Genomic DNA, 13,950 nt, shown 5'->3' on the forward strand with positions numbered 1-13,950 from the left:
CTCTGATGTTTTACAGAGCTCTAAACCCAAATATTCAGTTCCTCTGAATATCTCCAGATATCTATGGCCTCCAAAATGTCTCTTTTTTCTCTGTATCTTTCACACTATACTCTCATAAGCTTAGTTTAGTGTAGGTTGGTCATTTGGTATAATTCTATCTCCCATGGTAGACTGTGAGAACCCTTATGCAGGGCCCAAGCCTCTTCTTCACTTTTTCCAGAATTGGAAACAGAATGCGTACTCGGGAGATGTTTCCTTTAAAATTGCATTTAAAAGGCAAAAACCCTGGAAAAAAGTAATACTGTTGGCATCTCTTAGAAAAAAATTTTTTTTTTTTTTGCTTATTTCTCTACATATTTACATTGAGGTTCAAGGGTAGATTTGGTAGCTCTAGGCACCTAAGGTGAGATGCTCGAGACAAATAATAGCAAGTGAAAAAAGGATAGAGAAGTAGGATAGTTGAATTTGCAAAGACAAACTCGAACGATTTAAGAATACTGGACAGTGCTGGCATTATCTTTGAAAAAGTTTTTAAGTGTCTTTTGTTTTTATTTTTGCTTTTTTTGCCAGTCTTGAGGATTTTTCAGGTTGGCTTAGGTCCAGTGTGATGATTAAACATTTGTTTCTTAAAAAGGGAATTGATTCTTTTGTTCTGTGTTGCTCAATTCAAGATTAAATCATGAGGGGATTTGGAAGGATATACTGAAGTTTCATCTGGTTCTGTGAAAACAATATGTTACCACATAATTATTCCTTTGTAATAGCTCAAGAAAGTAATAGTTCTTTTTTCCTTTTCTTTTTTAATTAAAACTCCACATAGTGCTTTTGATTAAATCCAAATCAGAGCAAACGTTATGACTAGGTTTTGGGGAGCCCATCAAATCACCCTGGCACAATTCTTTGCTGGGTCCGGAAATGTCTTTTCTCCCTCTTTCCTTTAGAGATGGGAGTGTTATGGGTACATTTGTCTTTGCGTTCAGGTGCAGCGAGACAGAGATGAGGAAGAGAATCTGCCAAGTACTAGGAAACAATATTAAACGAGCACCTTGAGGAAATTGCAAAGTAGTTTCTACTTTATCAGGATTTCTAATTCCAGGTGTCTTTCTTTGGAACTTTTGTATTACTTTGATATCACTCATAAAATGTTCCATTTCTGAAACTGCTAGATCCACAGAAATCAGTAGCCTTTTTTGGGCAATGTATAGAAAGAAGACCACAGAATACAATAAGTTGATTGTAAAAATAAATGGGTTGATTTTCTCTTCTCAGCTATCAATACAGACTTGTTCTTTGTCAAGAAAAAGCAAATGTTAGCTGTCTGCCCTCCTAAGTCCTTGTGAAAACAAAACAAAACAAAACAAAACAAAACAAAAAAGCTCCGAGGATGAAACTTCATAGTGTTGATACAATCACTTTACATGTGTCTATGATTACCATCATTCCAAGCTCAGATACTACAATCAATAAAATAGGATAACTTCTCTTTGTTTTTATTGTTTTAGACACCCAAGGTCACTTTGCAGTATGAGACATAATTGGACCAAACTGGACCTATATGCACAATGTAATGAAGTGCTTTATAATGAAGTTACCTAATAAGGCTAAATGTACATTGAAACATCATTCGGTGTTTACATTTATTCGGTATTTAAAGTAGATGGGATAAAGAGAATGATTTATTTATTTATTTTTCTCCCATTGCTTTCCTTCCCTCTTCTTGCCAAGGGTGATGACTTAAGAAGGCAAATGGAAGACTACAAAGAAAGGAGTGATAGTGTGGTAGCTTCACTTCAGTATTCACCATCTGTACTTTGAGGGTGAAGCCAAGAGCACAGGACACTACTTTGCTTAAGTCATATACGTGGTATATACGGTCTACATTGCCCATGTTATTAATTAATTAATTAATGACTTATTTACTTTTTTAGGGAGAGCAGAGGGAGGGGCAGAGGGAGATGGGGAGAATTTCCAGCAGACTCCCTGCTGAGCATAGAGCCTGAGGCAGGGCTCGATCTCATGACGCTGAGATCATGACCTGAGATGAAACCAACAGTTGGACACTCAAATGATGGAGCCTCCCAAGTGCCCCTCGTACATGTTATTTAAACTACACAAGTCGGCTTATTCAATAGTTCTTTTTCCCAAAAATAGATTTTAGACACTTGGCAATGTTTTAGGAATGTTAAAAGATAAAATTTATGAGTTAATATATGTAAAGCTCTTAGAAGAGAACAAAGTGCACAGTAAGTAAGCTCTCTGCATTTGTTATTATTGCATATAGAATATTTGCTGTCAGCTTAAGAATAGTAGTTTATATTAAATTAATATTAAGCATGTATTATGTATAACACACACACACACACACACACACACACACACACTATGAGATTCGCAGATTCAGTGAATGCAATGGCAAAGGAAGGCACTAAAAAGAAAATGAAGAATATAAAGCAGAATGGTAAGTGCCGAGAGTTCAGTGAATGGAGAGGTCCTTGTGGCCCCAGGCAAGAAACAGGTTTATTGATTATATGGAGGAAGATTGGAAGAGGTGTGAACATTTCAGGAAGGAAAGGAAAAAAGAACCGGGGATAGGCCTGCATGAAATATTTACAGTCTGGCTGTCCTGGATGCCAGGCTAAGAAGATGAGATTAGAAAGAAATGCCAGAACCATAGGTCTGGACTTGGCTCCATTCAGTCATTGGAGCTTCCTGAGCTGTGATAAGCCAGGTTGATATTTGTGTTTCAGGAGGCTAATGTGGCAGTTATGTATAGAGAGGAATGTTGTGGGAGAGCCATGGGAGGCTAATAAAAGGACTAACTGGTAAATAGGAAAACAGGTAGCATTGGACATGGGGGAAAAAAGTTGAATGCAATGGACATTGCTGAAGAAGAATCATTATGCTTTATTGTTTTTATGCAATGTGGTTTGAACACTCTGCATGTTGGAGTAAATCCTTTTGTTTATAAAGACATTTTGTCAGAATCTTAGGGATTATGGTCAATTTTTCATAAACACTAACTCTGTTTCTATGACTAAAACAACTAAATAACAGTAAATGAAAGACATAACCATTTTAAAGCATTTATGATTTAGTGACTAGCTTGAAAGCTGGTGCTAGAACTTGGGGTGTTGATTAGGCTGACTGTAATTCATTTATAGGCTTTGCAGTTTACTTATGTGAATTTGGGCAAGTTACGTAATTCTCTGAACCATTTGTTTCTTATCTCTAAAATGCTAAATAATAAAACTGTCTTCTTTTTTTAAAATTTTTTTTGTAAATTTATTTTATATTGGTGTTCAATCTGCCAACATATAGAATAACACCCACTGCTCATCCCATCAAGTGCCCCCCTCAGTGCCCATCACCCAGTCACCCCCACCCCCCACCCACCTCCCTTTCTACCACCCCTAGTTCGTTTCCCAGAGTTAGGAGTCTCTCATGTTCTGTCTCCCTTTCTGATATCTCCCACTCATTTTTCTCCTTTCCCTTTATTCCCTTTCACTATTTTTTATATTCCCCAAATGAATGAGAATATATAATGTTTGTCCTTCTCCGATTGACTCATTTCACTCAGCATAATACCCTCCAGTTCCATCCATGTCGAAGCAAATGGTGGGTATTTGTCGTTTCTAATGGCTGAGGAATATTCCATTGTGTACATATTAAAACTGTCTTCCTTAGTTGGATGAAATAATACATTTAAAATGCAAAACATACCTGAGCACGTAACGATTATACAGCACATGTTAAGTACAATTAATGCCAGGAAGCTGAAACGTAAAAAAGGAAAAAGTCTACTTCTCATTGTAAGGTCTATCCCAGTGTACACCGTACACTTCTTTTTTTTAGTTTCAAGGATTTTACCATCCTTGTGTTCCTACTACCTCACTGATGTCTCCCTTAACCTTGTTTACCTGTTTCATTTCTTCTCTTTGATCTCTTTCTGTTAGTATGATCCAGAGATCGGGTCTTGGGTTTCTCTGTATGTCATACTTTCCCTTGGTAAACTTATCTGATCCTGTGACCTTAAATATCATCTATGTGCTGATCCCTTCCATGGTAGTTTTAAAGAGCTGTTCTCAAATTCTTTGATATTCCTCCCTCCAAATGACTGAGCTTACTTCCACTTCCGGTATGGAGTGTGGACCAGACATGGTGATTCTCTTCTAATGGGTGGAATAGGACTAAGTAATGGAATGTCACCTTTGAAATCAGGGTTTCCATTTAGGGTTCTCTCAAGTGGTCTGTGTGGAGCATCCTGAGAACCCTGTGGAGAGGCCCATATAATGAGGAACTAAAGCCTCCTGCCAACAGCCACACAGGTGAACTTGGAAGCAGATCTTCTGGACTCAATCAAGTCTTGAGACTATGGCCCTGGCTACAGCTTGATTACAACCTTATGAGAAACCCACTCAGCTCAGCCATATCTGAATTTGGGACATTTCGAAACTGTGTGAGATATGTGTGTATATATATATATATATTTTTTCCTTTTAGACACTTAAGACACTAAGTTTGGGGATAATTTATTACACAGCAATAGGTAACTGATAAAACTCCTGAATTTATGCCTCTAATCAGACCTCTCTCATGAACTCCAGACTTATAATCCAACTGCTTACTTTCTATCTGTACCCGGATGTTTAATGCACATCTTTAAAACTAAACGTATATTCTTTGTTCTCCTCCTCCCAAGGCCCCAGCATAACTTTCCCAAGCTAGTTGCTAGAAATTGCTAAGTTACTAAATCTTCAAGAAATCTTTGACTTCTATGTTCTATGCTTTCCCTCAGTCTATGAGAAAATTCTTTAGGTTCTATGAAAAAACTATCCTGATTCGCCCCCTCACCACCTACTGCCACCATTCTGCTACAAGCCCACCTTGTTTTTTCCCTGAAATACTGCAATAAGCTCCTAGTTGTCTTTTAGCTTCTATCCTTGTCTCCCTGTCCCACCATATATTCTCAACACAGAAGACAGACTTATCCTTTAAAAAGGTATCCTTATTCTTTAAAAATTGGGGAGAAATTTCCAGTTCTATTAATGGTAGAGTTGCTTGTAACAGACTAATTTTTCTGGAGACAGCAATTTTGAACACTGGACACAGTATGTGTTAAATAGCTATCTGAAGGTACTAGAGAAGTACACAAAGTAGGCAGACACTGAGAGGGATTTGACATTTAAAAGAAGGTAACGGTCATGCTTACAAGGCTTTTTTTTTTTCCCTCCCTAAGGACAATATCTAATTAATACGTGTTGCAGTTGAATGAAACTAAGCAGAAGTCAGTTTTACTGACTTGTAATTTCAGAGAACAGAGTTAGGAGATATCAGAGTAACTAGAAGCTAGGAGGAGAAAGCCTGGAGAAGGGGCCACTCATGCAAGACCCCCTCAAACCTGTGGATGATTCCCTAAAATTCATATACAGAGCGCATATACTAAAAAGCCCGGAAGAAATCAACTTGATGTCTGAAAACACTGAGCATAGCTTATAGCTGGTGACCAATACTGGGAAGACAGAGTTTGGAGTTTCTTGCCAAGTAAAAAGTAAACCATTTTAGGCTTTCTATTGGAACCTATGAGATTCCTCATAATAGGTGCAAATACTGCGTTCCTGATTTGCCCAAATACTAGCACAAGTGCGTGTGTGCTCTCTCTTGATCTCTCTTTCTATCTCTCCATATATTGTCACAACAAAGTATAAAATCAAGGCTTTAAAAATTCAGTGTGATCAACCAATAATTTCACTAGTTATTAGGGGGAAAAAATCATCCCTTCTCATAAGAAGATAACCGAATCCAAAGTCTATGTGCACAATACCAAGTGTACAATAAAAATCTATTACATATGGCAAAATGTGAGGTACTCTCAAAAATGAAAGCAATCATCAATAGACCATGAAAATTAGTACACAATTAATAGTCAAGGACACTAAAGAATCTATCACAAGGACTTAATTTAAAAGATGGTCGTAAAGAGAGTGAACAGATGGGAAGTATCAGTAGAGAAATGGAAACTATAAAAAACCAAATAGAAATTCTTGAAATGAAAATTTTAGCATCTAAAAAAAAGTTCTATGGATGGATTTAGCAGCCGATTGGAATTAGCAGTTAAAAAGCTGTGGTAGGCAGAAGAATGTCCCCCTAAAATGTCTACATCCTAAGCCCTGGGATCTGTGAATATGTCACTATGATATTGTGATTTATAAAAAAATATATATGTAATCTTTATCCCAGTTTCTGGAAGAGCTCCAAAAAACCTTGGAATTTCCCAAGTCATCAGAGTGATAAAGGTAAGATGAGTGTCTTTTGTTATTCATAATAAGTCCCTTTCAGCCACACCACAGTTTGTCTCAGTAAGGTGATTTATTTTATTTTATTATTATTATTATTATTATTATTATTATTATTATTATTTTAGTAAGGTGACTTTTAACTCACTGCCTCCCAACCTAAAGATGAGGGCTGTTGCCAGGGAAACAAATTTGGATTACAAGGTTGGAATTTCCAGTTCTACCCTTTGACCTCTGGGAAGGAGAGGAGAGCTAGAAATTGAGTCAATTACCAGTGGCCACTACTTAATCCATTATGCCTAAGTAATGGAGCCTCCATAAAAACCCTAAAGGACAGAGTTTAGAGGGTTTCCTGGTCATGATCACATGGAGTGCTGGGAAAGCTGTGGCCTGGAGAGGGCATGGAAGTTCCCCATCCCTTCCCACATATCTTGCCCCATGCATCTCTTCTATCTGGTTGTTCCCGAGTTATATCTTTTTATAATAAACCTGCAATCCTGTTAAAAACAAAAAACAAAAAACAAAACAAAAAAAAACCCCAAACATTTACTGAGTTCTGTGAGTCACTCTAGCAAAGCAATCAAACCCAGGAAGGGGGTCATGGAAACCTCTAATCTGTAGCCCTGGTAATCGGAAGTAGAGGTAACAACCTGGACTTGCTATTGGCATCCACGGTAGGGGCAGTCTTGTAGGACTGAACCTTCAACCTGGTAGGATCCGATGCTGTCTCTAGATAGGTAATGTCAGAATTGTGTTACATTGTAGGACACCCACCTGGTACCACAGAATTTCTTGGTGTGTGGAAACCACCCTGTACCCCCACACGCATTTGGTGACCAGGCGTGTCGGAGGTATTCAGTGTCAATACAAAGGAGTCACAGAGGAGGAAGCAAACTTTTCCTTTATAGTCACTTTATATGGCAAAAAGAATTTTTCACATGAAATTAAGCCTACGAACTTCAGAATAGGGAGATTACTCTGGATTATCCAGCTAGGCCCAGTGTAATCCCATGGTCCTTTAAAAGTGGAAGTTGATCAGAAATTTGAGACAATGGAAGAAGATAGAAAGATATGCAGTATGAGAGACGCATGACTCAAAGTGGTTGGCTTTGAAGAAAGAGGAATCCCATGCCAAAGCAAGCCGGTTACTTCTACAATCGGGGAATGATCCTTGGCTGACAGGCAGCAAAGAAATAGGGACCTCAGTTTCACAAAAACAGAGAACTGAATTCTGTGAACAGCCTTCATGGGTTTACCTAGAGCTTCCAGAAGGGAACACAGCTTTGCTGACACCTTGATTTTAAAATAATGAAAACTACGTCAGATTCCTGATTTACGTAATTACAAGATAATACATGTATGTGGATCTGAGTCTCTACCTTTATGGTAATTTATTATGACACCAGTTCAAAACTAATACAAAAGGGTCAATAAACTTCAAAGTAGATAACTGTAAAGAGAAAGCAGGGAAGATTATTTTTTTAAAAAATATTGGCCAAAAATTTCCCAAATTTGATGAACAGAGATCACAAAAGCTCAGATCAATTTCAGCGATATAAATATAAAACGAACCACACCTAGGCTCATCATAGTAAAACTACTGAAAACCAAACATAATGACAAAATATTGAAAGCAGTCAGAGAAAAAAAAAAGAAATTACACATAGGGAAACAATTATACAAATGTTGGCCAAATTGTCATTACAAACAGTAGAGGCCAGGAAACGACGGATGGACTTTACATTTTTTTTTAATTTTTATTTATTTATGATAGTCACAGAGAGAGAGAGAGAGAGAGAGAGAGAGAGAGAGAGAGAGGCAGAGACACAGGCAGAGGGAGAAGCAGGCTCCATGCATCGGGAGCCCGACGTGGGATTCGATCCCGGGTCTCCGGGATCGTGCCCTGGGCCAAAGGCAGGCACCAAACCGCTGTGCCACCCAGGGATCCCGGACTTTACATTTTCAACAAAAGGTACTGGAACAGCTAGATAAATACATGGGAACAAGGAAACTTGACTATGCACAAAAATAAATTCAAGATAAACTAGAGCCTTAAATGTAAAAGCTAAAACTGATATGAGAGAGCTTGGTGCTTGTGTCCCCAAGTAAGAATGAATCCTGCGGATGAAGGAGAGTGAGTAAAGGGATAGGAGTTCGTGAAGTGAGGATACAGAGAGAGCTCTTAAGGGTGAGGGGGGTCCCCACAGGGTTGCCCCTGAGGCCTTGTAGGGTTGGTCTTTTATGGAGAACCGCCTGGGAAGCCTGTGGCCTCCAGATTCTTGTGCCATCTTGGTTTGAGCGGGGACTGGTGAGAACATCTTTAATGGCTACTTCTTTGGGGTCAGGTTATTCGTTGGTCACAGGTGCTTGTCATAACAAGGCTCCCTCCCTGCCCACACCTCGGGCAAGTGGTCTGGCCTGTCCCCTTATCTCTGGTTTCCTTATATCTCAGGATTTTGGGATCTCTGGGAGCCTGATCCCATAGCCACCCCCCTTCTGCCCCCCATCTATCTCTCCCTACTTAGCCCACCTGTCCCTAACTCAAAACTATCACCTCTTAGAAGAAAATACAGGAGGATAGTTTTGTGACCCAAGAGCATAGGCAAAGATTTCTTAGAATAAAAATGCACCAAACATGAAAGAAAATAATCATAAATTAGGCCATCAAGATTTATGACTTTTGTTCATTAAAACATACCAATAAGAGGGAGAAAAGCCAAACGAGAGACTAGGAGAATGTACATACCCCACAAAGGAATTTTACGGACCCAACACAATACACATGCCCAACAAAGGAATTTTACCCAGAATATTTAAAGTACTCCTTCAAATCCGCACTAAGGAGTCAAGTACTCCATGAAGTGAGTAAAGGAATTGAGTCGATCACAAATGAAGATATGTAATGGTCACAAAGTATCTGAGAAGGTGCTGACCTCACAAATCATCAGGGAAAAGCGAATGAAAATCACAATAATAGACCGTTATACAACAACCAGAAAAAAAAAAAAGTCAGTCTCTATTCTCGGCAAGGTTGGAGCTCCGACACTGCTGGTCGCACCAGAAGGTGCTACCACCACCTTGGAAAACCCATTGTTAGTTTCTTGTAAAGCCAAACATGTAACAGTCAGTAGTTCTAGGTATTAACCTAAGAGGCGTGAGGACACGTCCAGGAAGTAACTTGTACAAGCATGTTTCCAGCAGCTCTAGTTCTCATTCCCAAAAACCAGAAATAGCTCAAACGCCCATCAAAAGAATCACAAATAGCAAATTACTGTATTTGCACAATGAAATACCACTCAGGAGCAAAAAGGAATCAACGACCCATACAGACAACAACATAGGCTGATTTCAAAAGCATTACGCAAAGTGAAAGAAACTAGACACAAAAACCCACCTGGAGTTTGATTCTGTTTCTATGACGTTCAAGGACAGGTAAAATAATCCCTGTTGAAAGAAGTCTGTGTATGAAAGAATCCACAGTTGCTTCTGGAGGAGGTGATTCAAAGTCCATAAAAGAACTTTCTGGAGTGATGGGATTGTGCTCTATCATGTTTGGGGAAGGACTTGAGTATTTACATGTACGTGTAACTGAATTGTACACTTCAACGTGCATTCAATTGTGTGGCTTTTGCTTCAATTGTGTGGCTCAACAACACAACAAAACAAAAAGAAACGAAAAGCCGACATCAATCCTCTGTTCAAGATGCCATGATGTCTTCCCATCCTGCTCAGACAAAAGTCGTACAAAATACAAGGGACTAGGAAGCCCGGGTCTTGCCTCATTTCCTCCTGATTTCCTTCCCGTACTGGATTCCAGCCATGCTTCCCTCCTGCTGGTTTCCGAATATGATGCCTTCGAGGACTTTGCTTTACCTGCTTCTCCCGCCCGGAATGCTTCTCCTACCAGAATCTGCGTCACCAATTCCCCTTCTTTTAGATATTTTAAGTATGTGTTCTTATCTTTTCTGAGGACTATCCTGATCCTACTACTCCATGCTTCAACCTGTTTCTGTCCATGCGTGATCCCCTTAGTATTCTCTAGGATATGCCTCTGGTTCATAGCACTTATCACCTTCTAACGTAACACGTGCTTCACTTATTAATTGCAGTCACTGTTAGTCTCTCTTTGCCTGCTTATAATGTAAACTCCACAATGGTTGTAATCTCTGTTGTTATTTTGAAGATTTATTGATTTATTTGAGAGAAAGAGAGAGAGAGAACCAGGTGGGGAGGGGCAGAGGGAGAGGAAGAGTCTTAAGCAGAGTCCACAACTGAAGGTGGAGTCCCATGTAGGGCGATCTCAGGACTCTGAGATCTTAACCTGAGCTGAAACCAAGAGTCAGAAGCTTAACCTATTGTGCTGCTTAGATGCTCTGGAAATGTTTGTTTTGTTTTAATTCATTAATACACCCCAGTTTCTTAAAAGTGTTTGACACATAACTGGTGCTTCATGAACACTTCATATCTGATGAATATATGAATAGGAGGAAAAATAAAAATAGTAGGAAGCCTTCACTGTCCCACATTCAATAACTTTTTTTTTTTTTTTTTTTAGCTCCATCTCTCTTACTATCTGCAATTGAGAGCAGAGGAAAACCTTTTTTCTTTTCAGGATTTTAGGTTATTTTACAGGCATTCTGGCAGCTTGAAGCCTATGAAGGGTTTTTTTTTTTTTTTAACATACTTAGTCTTCATGTATTGGTTCTGTTACAGCATTCTATATAAAAATCTCTTGTTCAATTTGTCCATTTACCTTTCACAATTTTATTCTTCTTGTCAAAACACCAATATTCAATACAGTAAGATAAAGTGTTTTATGCCTAAATACATTTTAACCTAAACACTTTTTTTCTTATTTCTTGTTGAAACACAGGCACTAGATAACTAAATATCGAGATCAAAGGGAATGAAAGGAAAGTTTTATTATGAAAGGTATAAAACAAGTTATTATATAAGATTTTCCAAGTTTTCCTTGGAACTTTATGTATGAAAATAAGACATAACTCAATTCCATATTATCTACAGGAACTTAATAACATAGTTTTATAGGTTTGCTAGATATAGGCTCAGCATCTGCCTTCTGCTCCGGTCATGATCTCAGGGTCCTGGGATAGAGTCCCACGTTGAGGTTCCTGCTCAGCAAGGGGTCTGCTTGCTACTCTCCCTCTGCTCCTCACCCCGCTCGTGCTCCCTCTTTCTCACTCTGTTCTCTCTCTAGTAAATAAAAATAAAGTCTTAAAAAAAAAAGATAGCTAAAAAAAGTTATCTTGACCTTCTCTCTTGTGTACTAACCGAAATCAGCAACAACAAAACAACAGCATCAAATATCTTTTCCAAAAAAAAAAAAAAAAGTAAGAGAAACTTTTTCATTTAATTAAATGTGCATATGCCTCTCATATTATTTGGAAGAAGAAAAGGAAGAAACAACAATTCCGTAATATTAACTTTATCATTTTGGAAGCAAGAGTGTCGTACGAACATACATAAAGGTTCCTTGCATGTATCTTTCCTGACAGAAAGCTAAAATTAGGAAATTTGAGCATATGGCATCTGGTGCTTAATGAATTTTAATTTTAGACTCTTCAGTCAACATGGTGGTCAATATCAGTAACTTTCTGGGATAGATTCTCATGAGGCATTGTGGGATGCAGGTCATTCTTTCCTTCTGCAAATTACCCCACTAGCTCTTATGTTTTTGGGGTCCTTCCTTCCTCCTTCCCTCCTCTCCTTTCCCTTATCAGGAATTATATTACAGTACTGAGAGAGTCAGAAATACCATGATTCCGACACATGAGGAGCTCTCAGGCCAGTGTGCAAAACACACATGTAAAAATATAGTTGTACAATAAATAATGTTTGGAAAGTACATGTATATGTGCACATATTCACAACGAAGTGGGAATGAGTAACTCTAAAGCTGGTAGCAATTTGTTGGGCAACTTAAAAAGGAATTCTGCTTGACATCATACAATTTACAGGACAGCCCCGTGCCCCCATGACAATGAATTCTTCTGTCTAAAATGTCAATAGTGACAAAGCCGAGAAAACCTTAGACTCGTGCAATCAAATTTGCTGGAATAATCTCATTATCTTTCTTTTGGATATGTGTTTTGTTATTCTAGTGAGTGTTAGTATTTTTATCTTTGGATATTTTGCAGTGTCTACTCTGTGATCAGGAGAGAGTTAGCTAGTTAGGGGTATCACTAAGACCTGGATAGTTTCCATTTACAAACCCTTTTACAATGTACCTCACAATGTGAGAGTGAAATACATTTTACCAATAAGAAGTTGGTAGCTAAGAAAATTGCTCTGGGTTACACATCCAGGGACCTTAAGTCTTTTGATTTCAAATCTCATTTTCTTTGCATTATTGTCTATGAGATTCCAGGTGTTAACAAATTCAGTCGTAAGAAAAAAGAGGAGGATAGAACATCCTCGGTTTTCATTTGGAAATCATTAATCTTTTATCAATTAACTGTAATATCTGTATCATCGACTGAAAATGTTGATATCAACACTGAGATTATTGGCAAATTGTGATCATGGACTGCAGAAACGGATTATAGTAGGATTTTGATCACTGTAATATGATTATATAATCTTGTATTTTTAGAAATGTCCTGATGTATTTCAAGGGTAAAGGGCATGATAGTTGTGACCTACTTTAAAATAGCTTAGATGGGCAGAGTAAATGCGGCAAAATGTTAACAACACCTGAAACTAGTTCATAAAGGACTATTTTTGCAAAGTTTCTGTCCAGATTCTCAAGTTATTTCATAATAATAAAGTTTTTTTTTAAAGAAAAAAAAAACATTAAGGGTTTACCAAATGCCGAGAAGGCATTCTGAGTGATATTTGGGATATAAAGATGAATGGGATGCAAAGACGGATAATTTCAAGAGTCTCTAACCCCCTGTGAGGATAGGAAGTTAAACAGGAATTACAAAATGCTGTCACCAGTGCCATAAGTCCAGTAGCTCTAGTCTGTCTTTTCCTATGTAAGGCTGGTCCTATCCCTTTCATTACCTGCCCTCTGAAAGGACAGCCAAGGATTTTCCACTTTAGCGTGTTGCCCTTGGGCTCAAAGTTTTTCCTGTGTAATGGGCCATCAAAATAATTATGCTTTCAGCTCATTGCCTGTGACCTACATTTGCTGCAAAAGAAGAATCTCAGAATACTCAATATACCTGTGGATAGATTAAAATGGTAACTATGGGGTTTAGTTTTCTAGAAGGTCAGCGCCAGCTAGCTAGCCTAACGCTCAAAGAACTATTCTCTTCCCCCAGACAAGTCCAGCATCTCAGTCCAGTGTTTTCAATGGGGGCAGGAAAAAGGAATGGCTCAGTGAAGGAGCTTATCAGAATAACTGTGTGAAGGAGAGAAAAAAATGTGGTCCCTCTGCCTCTGTACCCCTAGGAATCACCGTGCGGAGGAGAGATGTTGCTGAGAGCAGTGTGTAGCGATGTGAAAGACGAAAGGCAAAATACAGTTTGGCACTCACTTATCTAGTCCTAAGTGCTCACTTTATAGGTAAGATAAGAACCCAGTTACCAAGAAAGGTAAAATGCCTTGACCAAGGTCATGCAACTATTAGGTTGAACGATAGGAAACCGACATTTTATGTTAATATAAAAAAAGTCAAATCATGGTAATTTCA

The sequence above is a fragment of the Nyctereutes procyonoides genome, unplaced genomic scaffold (assembly GCF_905146905.1).
Source record: "Nyctereutes procyonoides isolate TBG_1078 unplaced genomic scaffold, NYPRO_anot_genome, whole genome shotgun sequence".
Lineage (NCBI taxonomy): Eukaryota > Metazoa > Chordata > Mammalia > Carnivora > Canidae > Nyctereutes > Nyctereutes procyonoides.